Source organism: Equus caballus, chromosome 8 (genome assembly GCF_041296265.1).
Source record: "Equus caballus isolate H_3958 breed thoroughbred chromosome 8, TB-T2T, whole genome shotgun sequence".
In the NCBI taxonomy this organism is placed as follows: Eukaryota; Metazoa; Chordata; class Mammalia; order Perissodactyla; family Equidae; genus Equus; species Equus caballus.
The window spans coordinates 69603375-69626516 of record NC_091691.1 but is presented as its reverse complement, the minus strand read 5'-3'; the positions used below and the strand labels follow the sequence as shown (position 1 = coordinate 69626516).

Here is a 23142-nt window from a genome sequence, read left to right as displayed (position 1 = left end):
ATGACCATCTTCTCCACATGTCTTCACATAGTCTTCCCTCTGCACCTGCCTGTGTCCAGATTTTCTCTTCTTATAAAGACACCAGTCATATAGGATTAGGGCCCACTCTGATGACTGCATTTTAACTTAATAGCCTCTGTAAATGCCCTGTCATCAAATATGATCACACGGTACAGTATAAGGAGCTAGAACTTATACATATGAATTTTAGGGGAGAACACAATTAATCTCACCACAGTATGTGAATTATATCTCAATAAAGTTCTTAAGGAAGAAAGGGAGGAAGGGAGCTGGAGAGTCAGGCTTTCTAGGTTCAAATCCCTATTCTTTTAATGACTAGTGGCTTTGAGCATGTTACCAGGGCTCCCTGTGCCTTATTTTCTGCATTTGTAAAATGATGATAATAATAATAATACATCACAAGGTTATCAGGAGGATTGAACAAGTTAATACATATAAGATTCTTAGAGTATTGCTTAGCACATAGGAAGCATTCGCTATAAATTAGTTGCAATTACTGCAGGTAAGGGTAAAGGTAAATCAAGATTATTTCATTGAGAACAACATGAAAAGAGAAATCCAATGGCTAGGACATGGATATGCCTCTCTCTTGATGGTCATAAATGGCTTCAGAGGGAGGCCACTTTTCTAAGCTTACTTATAAAGGGTGGAAAACAATCTCTTCCACGACGAATCTGGGGTGGCATGCTTTGGGACTCTATACTCATTTATTCAACCCATATTTGTCAAACACCAATTGACTAGACTGTATTAGTGACGTTTTACATGGTTACATTGATAAGGACGGATATTATGCTATTAGTTTTGTTGATCTTCTCTTCCTCATTAATATCTTTCAGGGCTTACTTTCTTCAGGTTTCAAGGAAATGCTTAAATTGTGTTTTGTTTTGTTATGGAGAATACACATAGGAGGAACAGTTTGTAGTTTTCTGCTAGATTATGTTTCTCAATCCAAATTTAGAAATTCCTTCTTGATTCGTGATCAGCAGTTGTGTTCTCACACCTACGAGGCCCCACTTCTTTCCTCAAGAAGAGCTATGAGGATTAGCAAGAAAATCTGAAATATAAAAAGCCTCAAGGCAGGCTGTTTGAGTGTATATTCATCAACTCCTTTCCCCTACACCCAGGGTTACAGAGTCCTCACTCTGTTCCACAGCATGTGACATCATGGCCCCTTTTATAGATGCCTAGGCCCTCCTCACCTCACTGCAACCACTGAGTCCAGCTTACAGCCTGGATTTTATTTCTGCTTATTTTCATGTATATCTTTCCCACAAGCTTACTGCAAAAACCTGCCCTTTCTTCCTACCCTCCTTTTTACTTCCTGTTTTTGTTTCAAACCTAGTTATTTCTTTATTTGAATTATTCTCAAGAGAATTCTCACACACTAAAAACAAATTCTTTGAAGTTCTGGAAATGCATATGGTATGACTACATGTACCCTAAGAATTGATTTAAAGGGAACTTCTATTTGATATTTTAAACTACTTGATGCTACCCCATGCTCATTTCAGTTATGTTTGTTATATTTCCATTCATTAGTAAATATTACCTGAATGTCTAGTGCTTTGCTAGATATTAGCACAGGAAGTAAAAATACATAAAACACTGTCCCTGTCCTTGGGGAGCTTACAATCTAGTAGGGAAAATAAGAGAAATATATATAATATATAAGATAAGGCTGATGAGAGGTTCCATAAATGAGATATACATGCTTTTCTTTGGAACAAAAGAGAAAGCCTATCTTGTACGCAAGAATAAAAGCTTATTATAGACTGATCTGTACAATTGTACTCCCCTAAAACTCACTCCTACATATCCTCTAATTTCCTATTATCTGGAGCATCATCATGGAAGTAATAGGCATGTTAAACTAAACTGTAGGTCTAATGAGAATAGAAATGAAATTATTCTTTGGAGTGAAATAAATAAACCAGAATAAACCCGTCTCCTATAAGAGAATGACGCAGCAGGTAGCTTACTAATGAAAACAATGATTTCCAAGGGGTTGTACATTCCAAAACTTTGGGCAAAGTGCTAGTTTCTCAGAGGCTTTTCATCTGAAGGAGCGAACAATATGATCAGATGACTTCAGCCTTGCCTTCACCATCTGAAATTGAAGGAAATGATGTGGACAATTACCCACTCCCTTCTGCACTCCAACCTAAAAGTGAAAACTTGGTAGGAGTGTGGCACAAGCTTGACATAACTAATTGGGGCAAATATTCAGCACAAGGCATGGGAAATTAACCACCAAAGTCTCATTAGCATTAATGGCAATTGAACAGCTAATTCCCTCTCCATTGTGCACAATATTTACTTCATAATGTCGATCCTGACATTCTACATCTTCCAGCAGGAAGCAATGATTTAGGGGCATGAGGCAGAACATTCTGTTGGATCCTTTGTCAGATCCTTCTTACCCTTTATCACGGACTCCCAGCATGACCTCTGGGTGCCCTCATTGACTTGGCAGTGGCCATATATATCTCTTGCCCCCCCCAACCCCTTCCTTCCCTGCTCCCACAGTTAGGCGCTGCAGGAATACATATAGAGTTTGTCCTCATATTTTTTCCAGAAACCAGAGAAATCCAAACTCAAGATATAAATAGTCTGGAAGGGTCAACTTGGCTGGAATACATGAAAAGACACCTATTAGTATCCTTTCTCTCCCCTTCTCTCCATTTTTCATGTCCTACTCCACTCTAGTCAGAATCCCTTATGGCAACAACCTCCTTAGACAGTGTCAAGCCATCTGTCTGTTTCATTGCAGTGATGTTTAGGGGATGTATGGAGTCATATTATCCAAATCTTTCATTTTTCAATTTACTACCTTCTTAGAAAGTAAACAGATTTTTAGGTTTCTAATTCCATTTACCTGCTCCTACCTAAGAGTGTCTTGTACACATGAGGCTTTGGGCCACACCATTTATGCTAACACTGTGATCTACAGTGAATACCTGTTTTGGTGTGCCTGGGACTCTGACCCATACTGTACCAGTTTGACCTCTGCGGAGGCTGGAGCCTGAGTAGCTAAGACCAGTCATGTAGGCACTCCAGGGCTCCATGACTGTCCCTGATGAAAGCCCTTAGAAAGCATGAATAAAGAAGCCAGACAGAAAGGAGTATATACAGTATAATTCCAATTACATGAATTTCAGAATACAGTTCGAACCAAATTTTAGTATTCAAAGCCAATGCCTAGGGAAAAAACTACAAATAAATACAAAAATGTGATTACATTGAAACCAGGGTAGCAGTTCCAGAGGCGCAGTGACTAGGAGGGGTCAGAGTGGGTTTTTTGACGTAGGTGGTCATTATACATTGGTTTCATAATAAACCATTGATCACTGATAAATCTTGTGCACTTCTTTGTATGCTGATTTCACAATAAAAAATTAAAACATATACAGTGGAATACGTGGGTACACAGACCTCTCTCGTTCTAGTTATTTTCTGATAACAATTTTATGAAATCGTTGCTATCACCTTGTTACTTTTCCATACCCGGTATTCACCTTATGCTGAAAACCTTACCATCATTTTCCACGCTTCTGTGTCAGTCCTTATGTGTGACGACAGTGGTGGAGATAATTTAATATATTAAAATGACTATCTTTAGAAAATTACAGTTAAATCAATGAATGAAAACAAAAATAAATAACTTTGTTTCAGTTTCGGAAAAGTTAGTACCATACCAAGTTTTGAGTCTGGCCTGGTAGGGTGCTTGCCAGAAGTCTTTGACACCTTGCCCTGCCTTGACGGAAGCAATCCTGCCTCTGTGATGATATGCTACTTACCTCGATTCTTCTTAAAGATTAGTAGAGGGAATTTTGCGGGCGAGAGCTCTGCCAGAAGCATTTATTCTGAAATTGCAATATGAGTAACTATATCAATACACTGAAAACTTGGACTGGAAAAGGCTCTTCTTATTAAAAACCCAGGCTTCCAAACCTTGCTTGGGGGTTATCTAATGAAAAGTGTGTCCTTTCACCTGTCAGATCCTTGTTGGAATCTCCAGAGGGGACTTACTGAGAGAACATGCCATTGGCAATGCTGCCTTATTCAGTAGGCATCAGAATAATAACAATAATAATATTTATGCCCTGGCCTCATAAACTGTATTTTCTAAAAAAAACACCACAGGCATTCTAAATTCACTATCTCATCGCTCCTCCTTCGGGCCCTCTGAGGCAAAATAGCTTGTTTACCTCCTATTTACATACAAGCAATGAGAGAGCGACCCCGGAGCCTGTGTAACAGTTTTGCCCTGCGCTTGCTGGCCCGTGTTGCAGTCTCCTCAGAAACCTGGCAGCGCATCTCTGAACCATCCTTGAAAGTAAAAGTGCTGTTAAATCCCTTTAAAATAAAATTTTTAAAAAGGTGAAAATGCTGCTACCTTAGGTTTTGGGACTAAAAGGGTATCAAACAATTAGTTACCTACAGATGAATGAGAAATCCACTTTTTTACTAAAACACTTTCCAAATCGTCTAGGGCCGTGTGTTTCCCGTAGTCAGTCCCTTCTGGTGACAATAATTAGGTTTCTGACCTTAGGTTGAGGATCTTTCAGGGGCAGGCACTTAAGCTTCATTTAACCCAATTTGATTTCATCAGGACACCACTGAACATTAGATGTTATGCCCACAACCTGTGGATAACAATAGAGAAGGATCAGAAGATGAGTTCAATGTATAAAAATCCCTCTTTTCATTGTCTTTCTCTTCCAAACTGAGTTTAGAAAAATCTAGTCTCAGTATTTGAGACAATCTAAGACTCAACTGTGTCCCCGTCCTCCCTTCAAAGACCCTTCTGCAGCTCCTCGCTCAGACGTGGCACCGCCTCCTTTGTCCGCACAAGGATACACGCTGCTTTATGAGCCACTAAAAGGATCAAAGTGACCCTGGGCTCAAGGAAGATTTATATCGTCCATGTGCACATTTAATAAAGGCTGGGATTTCATAGTTCTTGACTATTTTAGATTAACTATTGCATTCACGAATGTTTGGACTTAAAGTAATAAGATGAAGAAAATGCTGGTGTTAACCCTTATGTAGACCAGTTTCTACTACATGGTCTAAACTCAGATAATTTGTTTTTTTCTGTAACATATGTTAAGAATTATTGTTCATCCCTCACCGTCTTATACTCTTTTCATATGCTGCACTGATTTCTTTATTGAAAGTATGAGTAGGTGTGTATAGATGTTTATTATTTAAAAACTAGAAGTCTTATGTACCTATGCTATACTAGATTCCAAGACGTGGAACCAAATATCTTGAAGCTAGAAGAGGAAACTTGTTTAACTTTAAACATATACTTATCTTGTAATTATTTTCCTGGAGACTGCACTAGCAGTATTAGCTTTTACCTTACTATGAAAGTGATGCATAATTATAGACCTATGATTAGATATCTAGTGGGTAGGCTGTCCTCTCACCGATCCTCCTGGTATTTTCCTAAGAACATATGAAGTAAAACCATCTCGGATGACTTAGAGTATCCCAGAGCCAAAGCACGATTTCAGAAAAGGGAGAATCAGTCTCCTCTCAGTCAATTGACTTAGGCAGGACAGTAGTCTTCTTACTAATTTCTAATCCTTCCTGCACCAGAAGCTGTCTGTGTGCAACCCCCAGGTTCCAAACTCATTGGACAGAATTCCTTCTCCAAATCTCTTTCTGTAACTTCCTTTATCTTCTGATTGAGCGAATGTGCAGATCTGGGGCAGAACTTGGCCACTATCAGCAACTCTTGTAAAGGGATCAGATCAGCCAGCCCGGGAACCTCTCTAATTGGAGGTTTATGGTAATACAATTGTTCCCCACCTGTGAGGCAGCTCTCAGCACTCCAAGCATGCAGGAGGAGAGAAAACCAGGATGATGGGCAGGCAGTCCCAGCCCAACCTTGCCTGTGTTGGAATGGCCCAAGGTCGGCCCATCTGGCCACCCCACAGCTCCAAATTGCAGTTGATTGCCATCGGTGCTGCTGCAAAAGGCTGCCAGACCATAAACTTTGTTGTATTCCCAAAATGTTGGGTTCAAGATCTTTCTCCATGTAACAGAAATGAAAAGGTAGATCCCACTCATGACCTGCTGAGGACATAGCCTTTCTTTGAAATCATATGGATGTAAATATCGGGGAAATTACACAGAGCATTTCCTATAGAGAGATAGCACTCCTTCCAATAATTTCTGACAGAAGTCTTGGAGTAGAGTTTTGTTGCCCTGGCTGGTTCAGGTGTCCTTTTCTGACCCGATTACTATATCCAGATTGGTTAATTGGTCAAACCTGGGCCACAAAAGAAAAAAAAAAAAACAAAAATGTGATCTTCCCCTTTTACTTCATAAGATGAGCAGGAAGCCCTTTGAGTTCTTGATTTCTGGGGCCTCCTTTACCAGGATGGCAATTCCCAATTTGTTTTTACTACAGGGCAACAACTCCTAGTTCTGTTCTGGTGATGTAGGCTAAGGACTGAATAGTACTGCTCCCTAGGGAGTGTTTGGGAAGTATGGTATGTTTTTGACATTTATTGGAGGAAGTCTAGGAATGCTAAATATATGGAAATGGGCAGAACAATCTTGCAAAATAAAAAAAGAATTGTCCTCTGTCTACGTGACTTTCAAATGTTCTGTCAGTTAAAAGAAAACAAAACAAAACAGAAAGCAAAATGTCTGCCTAGAGTCTGGAATCACCTCACTGTTAACTATAAAGCCTAAATATTTTAGGTGCATAGGAATTTTGAATTGTTGTGTTTTCCTGGTGAAATAAACCTTGTCTTTTAATCTGACAAACTGCCTTTTAATAGAAATAGTTAGATCGTGTATGTTTAATGGAATTGCCTATCTATATGTTAGGGTTTAAGTCTATCATCTTATTCTTCATTTCCTATTTTTTTGCATGTCCTATATTTCTTTTTCACTTCTTTTTTTTTTTGCCTTTTTAAAAAATGTATAAGATTTATGTATTGCCTTATTAAATTCTAGTATAAATTAGCATTTTTTTCATTCCCATGACAATGCAAGGACCTGGAATACTTTACTCAAATTACACTCTTCTCAATTTTTCTACTATTATTGTCATTTAATTTAATCCCAAAGTATAGTATTTATAGTATATAGACTTACCCATATATTTACCCTGTCTGATGTTCTCCATTTCTTCTAAGGTAAATTATTTTCCCTCCGCTTTTAATATTTCATTTATGATGAGTATGCCAGTGACAAACTCTATCAGTTATTGATTCTCTGGAAATTTATTTATTTGACCTTTATTTTTGAAACATTACTTTTTCCTCACTGGGTATAGGATTCTGGATTGTCAGTTATTTTCTTTCACTACCTTGAAGATATCACTTCATTGTCTTTCTTATGGCTTTTTCTTTTTTCATTTTGAGAAGTCAGCTGTTGCTCCTTCAAAGGTGATAGGTCCTTTTTGTGTGTACGCTTTTAAGATTTTTCTCTTTTCTTTTTGGTTTTTATCAGAGTACTATGATGTTTTTTAGGTCGTTATCCTTCTTGAGGTTTTAATAATTCTTGAACTTTGACAGATGTCTTTCAGCTTCAGTTTTGGAAAATTCTCAGTTATTGTCTCTTCAAATATTGCTTCTTGCCCATTTTATCTCTCTTTTCTCTCCTGAGATTCCAATTGAAAGCATATAGAGCTATCGCTATAGCCCATATATCTCTAATGCTCTATTCTGTATTTTCCACCTTTTTATCTCCCTTTGCTGTAGTCAGGATATTTTTTTCTAGACTATCTTTCAGTTCTCTAAGTCTCTAGTCAGCCAAGTCTAATCTTCTGTTACATCAATTCTTTTCATTATCGATTTTGGTTCTTTGCATTTTTTCTTTTTACTTTTAGCATTTCAATGTAATTCTATTTCGTAGTTTTAGATCTTTTCCAACATTATAAAATTTATCTTTTAATTCCTGGTATATAGCAATCATAAATAAAGTCCCTTTTGATGTCTCTATTATCTTGGTTCCCTAGAGGTCTATTCCTATTTTCTATCTTTTTCTGTTTGTGGTCATGTCTTATCTTCTCTATACATGGTTATTTTTTGTTGGGTGCCAAAATTATGTATGAAAAAGGGTAGATTAATGTGAGGCTCTGGAAAGAACTCAGTAAAGTGGTATACCTAGGATTACAGTTTTATTATAGCAAAACTATGCAAATAAGAGCCAGCCAAAGGAAGAGATGCAGAGGGTGAAGTCTGGGAGAGGTCCAAATGAAAGCTTCCATATCCTCAGGGATGCACTACACTCTTGGCATCAATGTATGACAATATGAACAGAGTGTTGCCAATCTGGGAAGCTCACTTGAGCTTCAGTGTCCAGAGTATTTTACCAGGGATTTATTATGTAGGCACTATTTATTGAATCATTACCTGTGTCACTAAATTCAATCTCCAGCCATGCTCCTTTAACCAGAGGTCTAGGTGATATCATGTGGCTCAATCCTCTGATCACATGGTTGGTGTTCCTGGTATTGCCTTCTCCCATGCTGAGTTATCTAATTAGCATAAACTATAAGGTATGGTCCAAAGGGCCCACCATGAACAAGAAAAACACTCCAATCAAAAGCCATACCTCTCTTTGGGCTGAGACCAAATTCTTTATTAAACAGGGAAATATTGTAGAAATTGAGGGGGGATTTCAATGTTTTCTTCAGAATGCTACCATTACCATATTACGAATTAAAATCATACTTGAGGTATTTGTTTGCTAATACAATGTAGCTGTGTCAGTTCACATTTATGGCTGCTACAAACTTAATGATTCTTTGTGGTGGTACAATCACATGACTTTTTCCTAAAGCATTGACATACTGAAACCTTATTTTATCATAACATATTTTTCTTCTTATTTCACTTTTATAATACAAATAGGGCATTACCTATTTCTTTCTTTTTCTATTTCTTTTTTTTTTGAAATCACATGGATAGGTAGTCTATCAATTTTATTTTAAGATAATAAATCATTCATTACCAAATATTTTTTATAAAATAGATGCCTTGAATCTGAAAGGGTTGCAAAATACCAGTCCAGGCCATTTTAGGTAAGGATGGGTGGGGAAGATATTCAAATACAGAAGGAATGCTTATCTGTAGAGACTGACTTCCTTAAGATTGAGAAAGGAATCTGGGATTTGTTGGTTTTGCTAGTGGTAGAAGTATGTGGCATGCTTGCAGGACTGAACAAGACTCCAGATGGGAGATGCTTAGGCCTAGTGAATGAACATGGAGGCTAGGTGCAAGTACTGCAGCCTTGGGAACAGTAGAAGGGTGCCTACAGCCAGCCTAGTACTGATCGTTACAGCTGGTAACAGAGCCACCAGCCTTTGGCACCTACAGAGGGCTTGTGTGGATGACCAGAAGTATTTCCCCCATTTCCTGGACTTTGTAACCCTCCTGGTCCTGTCAGGACCTTAAGGCATAGAACATGGCTCTAAGGGATCTTGTCAAGTTTGACAAATGCAAGTTTGAAGCCAAATTGACTTGAGTTGGAAAAATATGTAAATGTCGCGAAACGTTACGAATTATTTGTGCCTGTTATGTATCCAACTTGGGAAGCACTTGTGATGCATACAGGAAGTGTGTAAAATAAGCAATAATTCATCCCTTCTGTCAATGGAACCTGATGTCCACTAGGAAACAGGATTGTATCATACATACCTATCCCCACCCCCATACATACACACCACACATACAGAAATGAGCCAACATGGAACACAAAGAAGGTGTCGAATATGGGCTGAGTATGGAAAAATAAAACTGGCCTCATGTTTGCAAATTGGAATTTGCTGTTGTGTTAAAATCTTATTTGAAATATCCTTCTACCATCTATGTCATGGGTGGGAAGTACTAATGGACCTGTTTTTACACATCTTTGTTTCTATTCTAACACACTTAGTATAGTAGATACTGAAGACATGAGTGAATGAAGGAAGGAATCATCAGACTTCCCATGTTCATTTGACATAAAGGAATTCTCCTTATGTTGTAATCTCCATATACTATTTCAAAAAAAGAAATGAAGATAATGATTTAGAGTCTATTTAACTATAATCAAGGAAAAGTGCAGATATTTATAATTGTGATGAATGAGCAAAAAGAGAAGGAAGGGAATATAGGCGAAGTGGACAGAAACCATCCCTGATGACAGGAGAAAAATAAATCAGAAAAGAAAATTTTTACATTTATGAGGTTTTCTAGATGTCACACCTAGGCAAGCAATGCTATATAAAATATTAAGCAGCTCTAATGCTGACTGAAAAAATTTATGGAGTCTGAAGTACCTGTCTTAAATCACATCCACCACTTACCTCTGTTTCTCACACTTTAACCAAGCTTCTCTGAGGGCTTAAGCTGTGTCTTTTTATTTCTTTGGATTTTGTGCAAAGGCTAAAACTTTCAAGAAATGAGGAACACCAGGGAAGAGTATTAAACATAGAGAAGAAGATTATTTCCACGAGAGGATGTACTCAAGCAGCTCTTGGCTGGAGCTGTTTATGTTGGATGCTGAGCTTGTTATCACATGAAAAGAAAGGTACTTTGTTCCTTCATTTCCTCCCATTCGATTCTTCCATTTATTCTCTCAACAATTATTTACTCAGCAATTCCCAGGTGGCCAATAATATACTGGAAACCGTGAGAGATCAAAAGTTATATGAAATGAATCTCCAGCCTCCAGAATCTTTCATTGTATTTGGGAAAAATAACACTTGCATATAAACAACTAATATATTAAGTTATGAGATAGGTGCTTGTTTAACTGAGTTAAAGAGTTATTAGCAAGAGGTGAAGAAGGAGAGAATTATCTTTTATTCATGACTTCATTTATTCATTCATCAACTAATTTCAGAAAAAAATTATTTATTGAGCAACTATTATGTGCCAGCATTTTCTTAGGCAGTAAGGATTAGCGATTTCTAGAAATTTTCATTCTGCTGGAGAAGACTATAAATAGACAATAAATAATATAATTTCAGATAATGACAAGTCTCTGAAGGAATTAAACCTGGCAGGAGATTTGAGGGTGATCAGGACGGAAATTAGTTTACATGAGATAATCAGGGAAGGTTTCTCTGAGGAAGTAACATTTGAATTGAAACCTGAGCCAAGTGAAATAGCCAGCATGCATGTTCTTCAGGAAGAACCTTCTAGCAAGAGCGGAGAGCACCTATAAAGAAGCTTCTTAGGAACGAACTTGGTAGGTCAATGAGTGAGAGAGGAGACGGGTGGGAGATCCGGTTGGTTAGTCTGGAGAGGGAAGCAGGGCGATCATGTAGGGTCTCACAGACCACAGGAAGGAAGTTGGATTTAATTCTAAATGCAATGGGGAGTTAGTGAACAGATTTAAGAAGAAGAATTAGAGATTGGATTAGCATCTTAAAATGGTCATTCTGCTAGCAGTGTGGAAAGTGATTTGGAGGCAACAAAGAGAAGAAGCAGAGAGACCAATTAGTAGTTTAGCAAGATACACTGGTTGTTTGAACCAAAGTGGCTGTTGCAGAGTCTGAAGATTCCATACATACTGTAGAGCCAGGGAGAGTGTGCAGGATTTGGTGGAGATTTACAGGAGGGGGATAGAGAGGAGGGAGGAGGAACCACCCTGCTTCTCATTTGAACAGCTCGGTGGCTGGAGGTATTCTTTAACCGCTTAGGAAGAGAGGAAGGAGTTCATTTTCAGAAATACATTTTGAGATATATGTGAGATATTCAATAAGAGCTGCTAGATAAGGACCTTTATATACGTGCTCAGAATTTACCGAAAAGGTCTGATTTGAGATTTAAAAATCTTCCATGGCATAAGCACATTGACAATATTTAAAATAATGAGACCTGAGCCATCTTTTAGGAAGAAAGTGCAAAGATAAAGAGAAAAGAGCCCAAAGAGAATGCATGTGGGAGATGGAACACACAAAGAGCCCAAGAACTTGCAGTGAGTAGGAGAACAACTAGGAAGGCAGCTTCATGGAAACTAAGAGAAAAGAATGTGTGAAGACAGAAGGCATGATGAGTCCTATTCTCCCCCATTGCATTTGGCACTTTGAATCCTCCGTAGTCTCTTAGTTCCTTTGCTCTTTTTGTTAAATTTCAGTCAGTAGAGAGATCGAAATAATAATATTTCAAGGAGAATATTTGGTGAACATCTTTGCAATATTCCAGGCAGAAAGAGGAGGCATTGGGGAATGGCGGCCATAGAAGAGAGCCTAAGTGTCTTGATATGGGAGGATTTGCCTATCTGGACTTGGGGAACACCCATGGGCCTCAGGATCCACACCTCAATGATTATTTATTAAACTCTTCTCTGTTATATTGCACTTCTCAATCTACCCTCCACCTTCTCTCTGCTCGGGGACTGACCTCTATGGATTTCATCAATGGGCTCACTTGCCCATGGCTTCTGGTTTGGTTTAGCCACTGGGGAACTCTAGCAGGAGATAAGATGGTGATTTGGGGGATATTTATTCACCCAGCCCCCTTTGTGGTATCATCTTGATCTGACTTCATTTCTCTAGCAGAAGTCACAAATCCTTTAAAGGAGGCCCTCTCTGTATAACTCGTTCCTTCCAGTTCTGGCAACTCTTCTTTCCGCCACCACCTCAGGCTTAGGCATGGCAATAGGGCTATTGTCAGCCCTGGTATTCTATTGGTTTCTCTAAAGCCTATCTCCATTTTTGAAAATCATTCTTCTATGAAATCTTCCTCAATTTATCCCGACTTAAATGTGCCATCTGTTTCTTGTTTGACATTAAACAATACAGAAGTTATGATCCAGCTGGAGCCAATCCAATACTAACCAAGCTTGTGTTACAGATTCCAGGTATCACAGGAACTCAGAGAAGGGGAAGGGAGATAAGGTTGACAAGGATTGGGAGGCCAGGAAAAGAAGGCTTACACAGGAGGTGAGCTCCAAATGAACCCTGGGGACTGGTTGATGAGGAGAGGGTATTAAACAGACATGGAAAAAAGCATCAAAGTTATATGAGCAAGATCACTAGATGGATGTAAGTACCCTCTCTTAAGAAGTGAAATTTTAGATCCACTCGAGGTAAAATTTCTAACTTTGCCTTAATCTGGCCTTGCTAGACTGGACAGACTGTGTCCAAGTGTGGTATAATAAAGAATATATTTAGTCTTTGTTCCTGATCCCAGCACAGAGTTCCTAAAACCCTTGGGTTTTTCCGAATAATAGGAATGTCTCTTTAGTTATTCATAACGAGGCCCTTTCACCACACCTCAATTTCTGCTAATGGTTACTCAGGTTTGGGGCCTCTAGACAGCTTCAGGATGGGGGCTGGTCACCAGAAAGACCAAGCACATAATTAGAGGGCCGGAAATTTCAGCTCCACCCCCTAACCCCTAGGGAGGGGAGGAGAGCTGGAGATTGGGTTATAAAACTTGAACATTTTCTGGGGTAAATACATCGCTATATTTAGAAGGGCGGCATCCCTGGAGAGTGAATGGAAGCTATGTGTTCTTCATCCCCATCCTTTGCCCTATGCAGATCTTTCATTTGGTTGTTCCTGAGTTGTATCTTTGTTAATCCTAAGTAAAGGATTTTCCTGAATTTTGTGTCATCAACAAATTATCAAATTTGAAGAAGAAGTCACAGGAATCCTTGAATTTGTAGTTAGCTGGCCAAAGTGTAGGTCACCTGGAGACCCCACTGTCGCTGGTATCTGAATTGGGGACAGTTTTGTGAGACAGCCCTTTAACTTGTGGGATCTGATGCTAATTCCAGGTAGATCGTGTTGTAACCACATGCCCTCTAGGATCAGTTCAACTGATCCCACTGATGAACAATTAAGAGTGGTTTCTCAGGAACTGAGAAACGGCTCCTTGTCCAGTTCATGCTGGTTGAGGCCACCAGTCCATCAACTGGGCCTGCACAAATGCCCCATAAGTGACCCTTTTGATGTCAAAGGGCTGAAAACTCTACCCTCAGATAGTGCTAACACCACCATTTTGTGAACATGCGTCCTATGAAAAGCCATGAAGCTTGACTATGCTTACACAGATCATCAGTTACCTCACTTCTCCTTACCTCCACTCATCCATCTCCACACTTCATACTTCCCTGCCCTTCATCTCATAAATTTTGCCTCAAGCCCTGGATGGGGGAGACAGACCTGAGAGCTGATGCCTCCTGTCTCCTTGCAAATGGATCTGGTAATAAAGCTACATTTTTTCCCAAAAGCTGCTGCCACAATAATTGACCTTTTTATGCACATCAGGTACGAGAACCCCATTTTTGTGTGGTAACAGTGTCAGAACTGAATTATACTGTTGGACAATTAGTTGGTGTCAGAGAATTGGTTGTTAGTGTTGGAAAAAAAAATACATCAAGACAATACAATCATAATTTCTTTCACTTTGCGACAAAGTACTTTGGATTTAAAACAATTATAGGGACCAGTTGTGTGGGGTTTGCCCATGCCTCTCCCCAGTGGCTCCCAACAGCAAATCCATTTTCAGAGTCAGCAACATGAGCCAGTCTGCAGTGCTCCAGTCAGGCCAGTTTTGGTCTGGCCCTTCTTATGACATCACACAATGCAGGGACAAAAGTGCCCTGTGGGCAGTCACTCCATAGCACAGGAACCCACTGGGGAATAGCAGCAAGTTTAATGAGGATAAACATGGCAAATGTTTTCTCTCTTCTTTCTTTCTCTCTTTCTTTGTAAACTGGAAGGACTTTAGCTAATGCTCCATAAAAACCGGCTTAATATACAGTTATTACAAAGCTTCAGATTTTTGACAGATTAAGTGCTATTAAATCACCTTACTGTGAAAGCACTAAAAGGTCACAAGATGAATTAGTTCAGGCCATCTTCTCTCAGTCTTCAGCAACCAGCTCCTTTCAGACTTGCCTTCCCCCACCAAGAAAAAGAAGGAAGAATAAAAGAAAAAGGAACTGGAAATTATGACCCTCTAAATGTCTTCAGGATGGGAGGCTGTGAAGAATGGCACTGCCTTGTCATGGGAGGCAGATGGGTTTTTATCAGCTTGGAGGGCGATTTTCTACTTTACTTTTTTCCCCTCTTTGGTTGACTGTGATCCATAATGTTGCATTTTGCCCTTTAGGAAGAATTTTCCAGTTGACAGACTCGAGAGCCATACCCTGTCCCAGTACTTGGGAAAGCCAGGAGAAAAGACTTCAGCTGGATTCAACATTTTTAACAATACAGTCACAACTGTTTTTTAGAATTTCTTTTCTTTCTGTGGTTGTTGCCAGGAGAGCTAAACCTCAATTTTATAAAGCAGATTGGTACTCTCATGAATGCAGTTTTAAAGGTTCTGATAAAAAAAAAAACAAAACAATAAGGCAATGCAGCCCATACATTCAAGATTACTGGCAAGAAGGAAGTGTAAGGAATACTGTTACTGAAGCGTGGCAGGACTGATCAAGGATTACTAACAGCCATGGAGGTTGTTGAATTTGAAAACAGTAGCAGTGTTTATTTTTCTGCCTTTTTACTTGCCTGAATAACCCATTTACAGAAAAACCTCAGACAGGAAAAAATAAAAGCCAGTCTGAGAAAACAGGAATGTTATTTCCTACAATGGCAAATTTGGAATTAGTTTTTTCCCATGCAGGTAAAAACGACACAAAATTCTAGGTTGTATCTTCGTCCTTAACTAACATAGTCCCATCTCTCAGTCACTTGGCATCCTGTGTGGCTCTGGGCAGGGCTCTGTTAACACTCGAGTGAGGACGAGTTGGTCTGACAGACAAGCTACAGCGGCCCTGAACGGGTCCTGGGGGCCCCTCAGTACACTCTCTAATTGCGTGTATACATATATGTATATGCTGTTCCATATCCATCTGATCTCTTCCAGTTATTTTTTCATCCAGGTCTTACTAGGGAAATCACACACTCACATTCTTGAACACATTCAAACATACACACACTCAAACTCACACCAACACAAACATTAGTAGTGGCTTGTTGTGTCTCCTGGTTCTCTCTCTAATCTTAAGGCTTCAGAAGCTGTGGTTTGCTAACTTGGAGGCATTTCAACTGAAGACCCCTTTGGAGTGGGGTGGGCAGCATAGTCATCCTTATACAGCTTTGGGCGCAGATTTTCAGTAAGTGTAAACGTACATCAGAGAGAAAGTAGAAGGTCTGGGGTGATAGGTTGTTTTGAAGCAAAAGGAAGGGAAACAGACATTTTTTTTCACTCCCCTCTCCCTGTGCTAGGCCTGTCCCAGGTGCTCTCATTTAATGAGATTCAGAGAAATCTCATGATTATCCGCAGGCAGACAGCACCAGTGGCAACCCAGTTTCTGACCCCGTTTCTCTGACTCAAATGGCCACACTCATTGTGCAGTCCTACTCTGATTCTTTAGACATCATTCACTTATTAAATTAGCATTTGTACTTTTCTATAATACGTCAGGGATTGTGTCAGGTGATCTCACTGAATCCTCACAAGCACACAACGAGCCCATGAGATGGACTGAGGCCTGCAGTGTGCAGCTGGTAGTCGACTATCCACATTTTACAGACCACAGAGCTACGATCCTGGAGAGTCATGACTGGGAAGTGGCAGATCTCAGCCCAGGTCTGCACCTTCCAATTCTCAACCCAGGAGGTCTTTAGTTACACTTAGCTGCATTGGTGACTCAGGCTTTCCTTAATTGATCTTTCCCTTGTTCTTGGTGTCCATGTGGTAGCTCTGTTTCTCTAACAGTACAGCAGAGGGAAAAAAAGTGCCATGTTTATTTACATGATCACTTCTTTTTTATTCTGAATATCTTTTCAGTGAAATAAGAGATGAGATTATCTGAGGATTTCTCCTCAAAGAAAGTCCCAGGGAACAATGGTCCCTGATAGTTAGCCATGGCTATAAACAGCATCACTTTTCTTCAAAGTGTTGGTTCAGATAGTTCATTAAGAGAAGTTCAAGAGGTATAATTGTAATTAACTCTTTCACATACTTTGAACAAAAATGATTCAATGAAACCTAATATACTTACTCTTAATCGTTCTGATCAAACCCTCAGATATTCAAGAGCCATCAGGGAAAATTGGAGAGAGGATGAAGGAAGAATACAGAAAGCTGCAGAAGTGTATGCACAATTTAGGTTTAATATCAAGTTCAACTTCTTCATTGGCAGTTGCCAGATATTTTTAAACCTCTGCTTTGACCTTGAGTAGAATATGAGAAGTAGCATCTGCAGAGAAAGCGCAGTCCTCAGGGCTCACCCCTGTGCCTGGTGCTGAGGGAAGACCTGCCTTTGAACTTCCCCTGCTTCGTGCTGAGGCTTCCATCTGAACTCCTGAGGGCTCACTCTTGGTGGGAGTGTGTCACCATCTTCTTTTCTTACCACCCACCAAAGCCCTCACTCACGAAAAGAGAGATGAGGGCTCTGCTGGTTCTACGCACTGGATAACACTTGCTACCAGCAGGAAGGTGGCCTGCTATCCACATGCAAGCCTTTCTTCTTCCATTTCTTCCGTTCTTTCCATCAGAAATGCCCTTATTCCAGGTCTCCTCTTGCTAACGCCTGTTAATGCTGTAAATCAACTCAGATGCTCCCTCCAGGAGCCGCCTCACCTGTGTGCCCTGGATGTTTCTTACTTTCTACCTTCTCAATTGGACTACCTCATCTGCACATGTCAGTCTTCGGACTCCATCTCTAATACTCGGTTCCTGTTTATCGAGTGGGTGAGCAGATCATTTCACTTATTTTTAGGCAGCACATTGCAGTAGGGGAGGTTGTAATACGTCTGAGTTCTAACTGGTTAGCTCCGCAACCCTTGAAAACTCACATTATTCTCCATGTGAAGAATAAGCCCTCAGCTGAGAAAGCTCTTTTACACATTCCCACATGACAGGCTTACTTACACTTTCTTTAGAACACTTTTCTTTCAAATATTAGCCCAAATCCAAATTCTTCGATAAACCTTATTCAGTCTACCTTCCTCCGAGCTCTTACATCCTCGTATTTTGGATCACTCAGTGGGCATTTACATATAATATTGTATTTATAATTATTCTTTTATTAAAATTTTCTGTCTTCTCATTTGTGCTGTAAACAACTGTGGGGTGGTTAGTTCTAAGCTATGAAGCTAGGACAGTTTCTTGATGGTAACAGGTACAGGATAAATGCTTGTTCTTGCTCTTAAACTCTATTTTTCATCTTTGATGTCCCCTGATGCTCCTTCCATTATAGTTTCCCTCAAGGAGATGAAACTACTTCTCCATATCTACAGATGCCCTCTTTCTCCATTTGAGGGCTAGTCTCTGTGTCTCCCATTGTGCACAGTTTGGTGTCCTGTCCACAGCAGCTGCTCAAAAAATACTTGCTAATGAACTTATCTCCATGGATTTTTGTTTTGAGCATCAAACATCATAATGTTTGTGAAAGCGATTTGAAACAAAAAAAGTAAAATGTAAATGCAAGGGATTAATGCTGTGATTCAATGAACCCAGTCCCTGGCAGGCATGTGATTTGATGGTGATGATTTAAATCCTGTAGGTCAATATGCAACAAATCCTTCTCAGATTCACTTTCCTTTAAAAGGCACAATATTATACTGGTTTATAATCTCAAGTTTCCTGGTTTAAAAAAAGTACATTTCCAGCTGAGTGTGTGTCATGCTCTGGGGCCCTACACATCTAAATATTTAACAGGATTGCTCTATATGCCCTTATGCCGATGCTGCCGATATGCGATTTGGCTTTTGCCCAGTGGGTCCCTGGGCTTTTCATCATCCAGTGCATATATTGGCTGCAGAACGCCTGGGCAGCAAGAATAGTGGGGTTGCTGAGGCATCGAATGCAATCAGAATGTTATTTAGAAAAGCTGGCTTGGCAGCCAAGCCTCGCACACATCTTTTATTACACTGTATCTTTGTGACATATTATTTCTGCTTCACAAGGTCACCTGACCCTGAATGGGACCTGTGGTCCATTGATAACACGGCTGGATGACTGCCGTGGCGTGAGTTAGGACTGGACCAAGAGAGGGATGAGTCTCCAAAAGTCCCAGCCCGCCCTGGCTGAGTTCTCACATTTCTCTTGTGCTCCTTAGCTCTCCCTTTTCCACGTTATTGGTGTGAGAGGAGGGTTAGAATGGGCAGAGGATGGTTTAATCAAAAGCTTCTTTACATGATTGGAGAGGTGGGGTGGAGTGGGAATCATAAGGATCAGGTAAAATTCATCACTTTCTACACGTAAACTTCAGTCCTGAAATGAGAATCTATGTCCCAGCCTCTGGAGCAAGATTTCTTCCACTGGGTTTTTCCCTTTCTCTTTATATGTCTGGTTCTTACCAATGGCCAGCTTTCAGCCATTAGCTCAGAGTTCTACTATGAAACATTTATGCATTCTTGGTGTTTGATCCTCATCTAAGCAGGGAACCATTTGCTTTTTGACCAATTCACTCAAACGTTATTGATTCAGCATCTACTATGTGCCAGTCACTGTTCTGGTTGCTAAGGAGACAGCATCAAACATGACAGAGGTGGCCCTTTCCCTCATGGAATTTATGTCTGGTGGGGACAGACAGACATAATCAAACAAATAAGTAACTAAATAATACAATGTCAGTAATGATAAATGCCATGATGGAAACATAAAAAGGTGAATTGATCTCATTTAGATTGGAGGTGGTAGGGGAGGATTTCTCTGAGGAAGTGGCATTAAACTGAGATCTGAGTGACAAGGTGCCAGGAAAGCAAGAGTCCTAGGAAAGAGTGGTCCAGAAAAGGCTTGAAGGCATGGGTGTGCCTGCTGCGATCTTGAAACAGGCTGAATTCAGTGTTTGTGGAAGGCAGAGGCCCAGGGGATCAAGTCAGAGGAGTGGGCAGCGCCGGATCCAGCACTTGTGGGTTAGAGTAAGCAAAAAGAGTTTTATTTTCTATGCAACAAGAAGTTGCTGAAGGATTTTAAGCAGAAAGATGACGTTGTGATTTATGGTATTAAAAAATAACTCATTTATTTGTTTTTCTTTATAGTTTTGCCACATATATATCTCTCTCTAAACAATATAATTTTGTATTTTAACTTATTTGAATGGAATTGTATTCTGTAAATTTCTTAGTGTCTTACCACCTTTGTTCAATGTTCAGTTTCTGAGAAAAAAGGGGAGTAGGTTATTCTTTATGTCATAATAATGTTTACCTTTATGAGGAAAGGAAGGGGTCACCTGGGAGCTTTTGAGGTGCTAGAAAAGACTTATTTCTTAACCAGTATAGCGGTTATGCTGGTGTTTGTTTTGTATATAAGTGTTAAATGGTACAGCTAGGTGGATAATTATTTCTCAATGTAGTTTTTTTTTTTAAAGATTTTATTTTTTCCTTTTTCTCCCCAAAGCCCCCCAGTACATAGTTGTATATTCTCAGTTGTGGGTCCTTCCAGCTGTGGCATGCGGGACGCCGCCTCAGCATGGCCTGATGAGCAGTGCCATGTCTGTGCCCAGGATTCGAACTGCCGAAACACTGGGCCGCCTGCAGCGGAGCGCACGAACTCAACCACTCGGCCACCGGGCCAGCCCCGCTCAATGTAGATTTTAAATAAACATTTTAAAAGGAATTATCATTCAGGACTACATTTAGTAAATTTTTCCATGAAAGTCTAAATATAAAGTTAAAAACAACTTCCCAGGAAAGACTAATTAGCCTTCCTCTCACAGTGAGCTTAGCAGAGGAGCAAAGAAGAAAGGCAGAGAAAGGAAGAGAGTTTCTTACTGTGTGGCAGATGTGCAGAAAGTTTAAGTGCATTGTAGGAGAAAGAGCCAGGATACATGGTGACGAGCATGCTGGGAAGTCAGCACAAGTTTGACTCAGCCTTAGCTTGGTCACTAGATGGCTTCATGTCTTGAACAAATCACATCTGCCCTCTGAACCTGGTTTCAGCATCAACAAATGGAGAGATGATCTATCATATTGCTTGGCACATGGTAACTAATTTATACATATTTGTCTATTTGGATATATTCACTGTAATAGACCCTAACATTAAACTCTTCCTGGCATCTCCAGCCTCCAGATTCTTTTGCTCTGCAGCCTAGCCTGGAATACCTCACTCATATAGTATTTTGCTTCTACCTCAAGGACAGCAGTTATCCCATTGTGACCTGACAATCAACTGTGTACATATGGGTGGAATCCCAAGAACCCAGCACAACCCTGAGTTCATGCTCAGCAAATGATTTTTAATGCAAGGCTCCTCTTTTTCAAGCGCATAGATTCCATAGTGAGTTCAACTGAAATATATCAAGGGCCAATACCTTGGATATATTCTTATTCTAATATATAGATTCAACATGATTTCGAGTCAGATAGAGCTGAGTTCCAATCCTGCCTCTGGTTGATAGCTGAACAATTCGGGTCAAGTTAACCTCTCTGAGTTTATATTTTCTTAGCTATATAACCAGAGCACCAGTACCCACCTTGTAGTTTTCTGACAATCAATGAGTGCTGCACAGTGCCTGGCACATGGAGGGGCCCTCAGCCCATGTTAGTTTCCACCCTAATCAACTTCTTCACATGGCTCCTGAAATCAAATCAGGAGTTACAAGTTGAATCAGCCAAGCATCTCGACTGAGGGGTCATTTTCATCAGCAGCATCATGGTGATAAACCAAAATGTCATTTGTACTTTGAGGTGAGATGCACAGAGAGGGTCAGTGCATAAAAATAATGGGATATACCTTTCCTTTCAGAAAGAAATGTATTGTTTCACTAGGTGATAATACCATGCTTCTTTTGTAGCACTGGGCTGAAGTGTAACAGTATTTTTTTTTCAAAAGTATATTTTCCTGACCAAGTGGGTGCATTCTGTCAGGCAGGGCAGCTGCTGACAGCTAGGAAAGGAAAAGAAAGGAATTATGCAGACATTTGGCAGTGTAAATGTTAGGACAACTCAACTGTATGTGTGTTCAGGAGAGTTCAGCAGCTTAGGTGAATGCAACTCCAAGAAATAAAATGACAGCTTCCCTTAACCATTATGCTAATGGACAGTATGGGGGTGGGGAGTGTTTCTGTTACAGCAGACACTTGGGAGACAAGACTTCTGGGCTCACATCCTGCTCCCAACAACATCTCGCACTGTGATCCTGGGCAAGATGCTGAGCTTCGCTGTACTTTAGTTCTATTTCTCCATCTACAAACCCAAGCTAATAATAGTACCTCTGCTGCAGGGGTGGTACAAAGATTAATGAATTAATGAGAAGAACATACTGTGGAGAGAAGGCAGGCTGTAGCAATGTGGTCATTTCCACAAATCTCTGATTTGCACGGGGGCTGCTACAGCAGCTTTTCTGAATGTTATGCTCATTCCCCTCTTCTTCCCCGATAATGAACTTGTACATCCCATTTCTGCTCCTGCGAGATATGGATGCTCTTGTCCAGGCAATGATGAGTTCTCCATGGCCTCCAAGCCTGGGTGCAGTGTGAAAATGATAAGGAGAGAAGAGCCTGAGTCATAGCATGATGGGAATTGGAGATAGATATGAAAGATGAAAGAGCTTTAGCTTTAAAATAAATAAATAGCTTAACCATCTTCACAATTTTGCAGTTCTATCCAAAAGAACAATAAGCAGTGATGAGTGGGAATATTTTTATAAAATGAGTGTCACAATGCAGAGAATATGAAAAACTTAAATTAAATCTCATTTTCAAATTTAGTCATGACGTATTATGCCAAGAAGCAGTATGTTGTTTTATATATTAGGGTGTAGGGTAAGATGGTTCCACTACTACAGTATTTTGCCTGGCTTCCTGCCGCCAGCACAGGTCAGAGTTAAAAAAAAAAAGTAGCAAGACAACTAATGTCAGGTGTAGATAAAAGCATCAGGCATTCTAATACAATCTTAGGGCTGGGAAAATTAAATCAAAGCCAAACAATCAACAAACGAAAATTTAGTTTTCAGACTATGGTATGAAAAAATTTTATCAAACAGTCAGAAAAAGACAAGTAATTAATTACGTTATATACATGATTCCATTCATTAGTCTTCCAATGTGGAAAGTAAATTTATGATCCTACTTTTTAAAGACAGAGAGACTGATGTTCACAGATTTAATGATCTTGTTCAGAGTTACAAAGCTAGAGCAGTGAGCTGGGCTTTGAACCCAAGTATCAGTCATGTCAGTATCTATGTTTCA

At 39.9% G+C, this 23142-nt stretch overlaps 1 long non-coding RNA gene across 1 annotated transcript; it reads right to left on the bottom strand.

Moving 5' to 3' along the window:
• Positions 1 to 1997: 1997 nt before the first annotated feature.
• On the bottom strand, positions 1998 to 20847 carry LOC111774560 (uncharacterized). The gene is made up of 4 exons (XR_002809557.2): positions 20723 to 20847; positions 4572 to 4670; positions 3822 to 3887; positions 1998 to 2131 (listed from the first exon to the last, which is right to left on the bottom strand). It is a non-coding gene; the product is annotated as an uncharacterized lncRNA (long non-coding RNA).
• Between the last annotated feature and the right edge of the window lie 2295 nt (positions 20848 to 23142).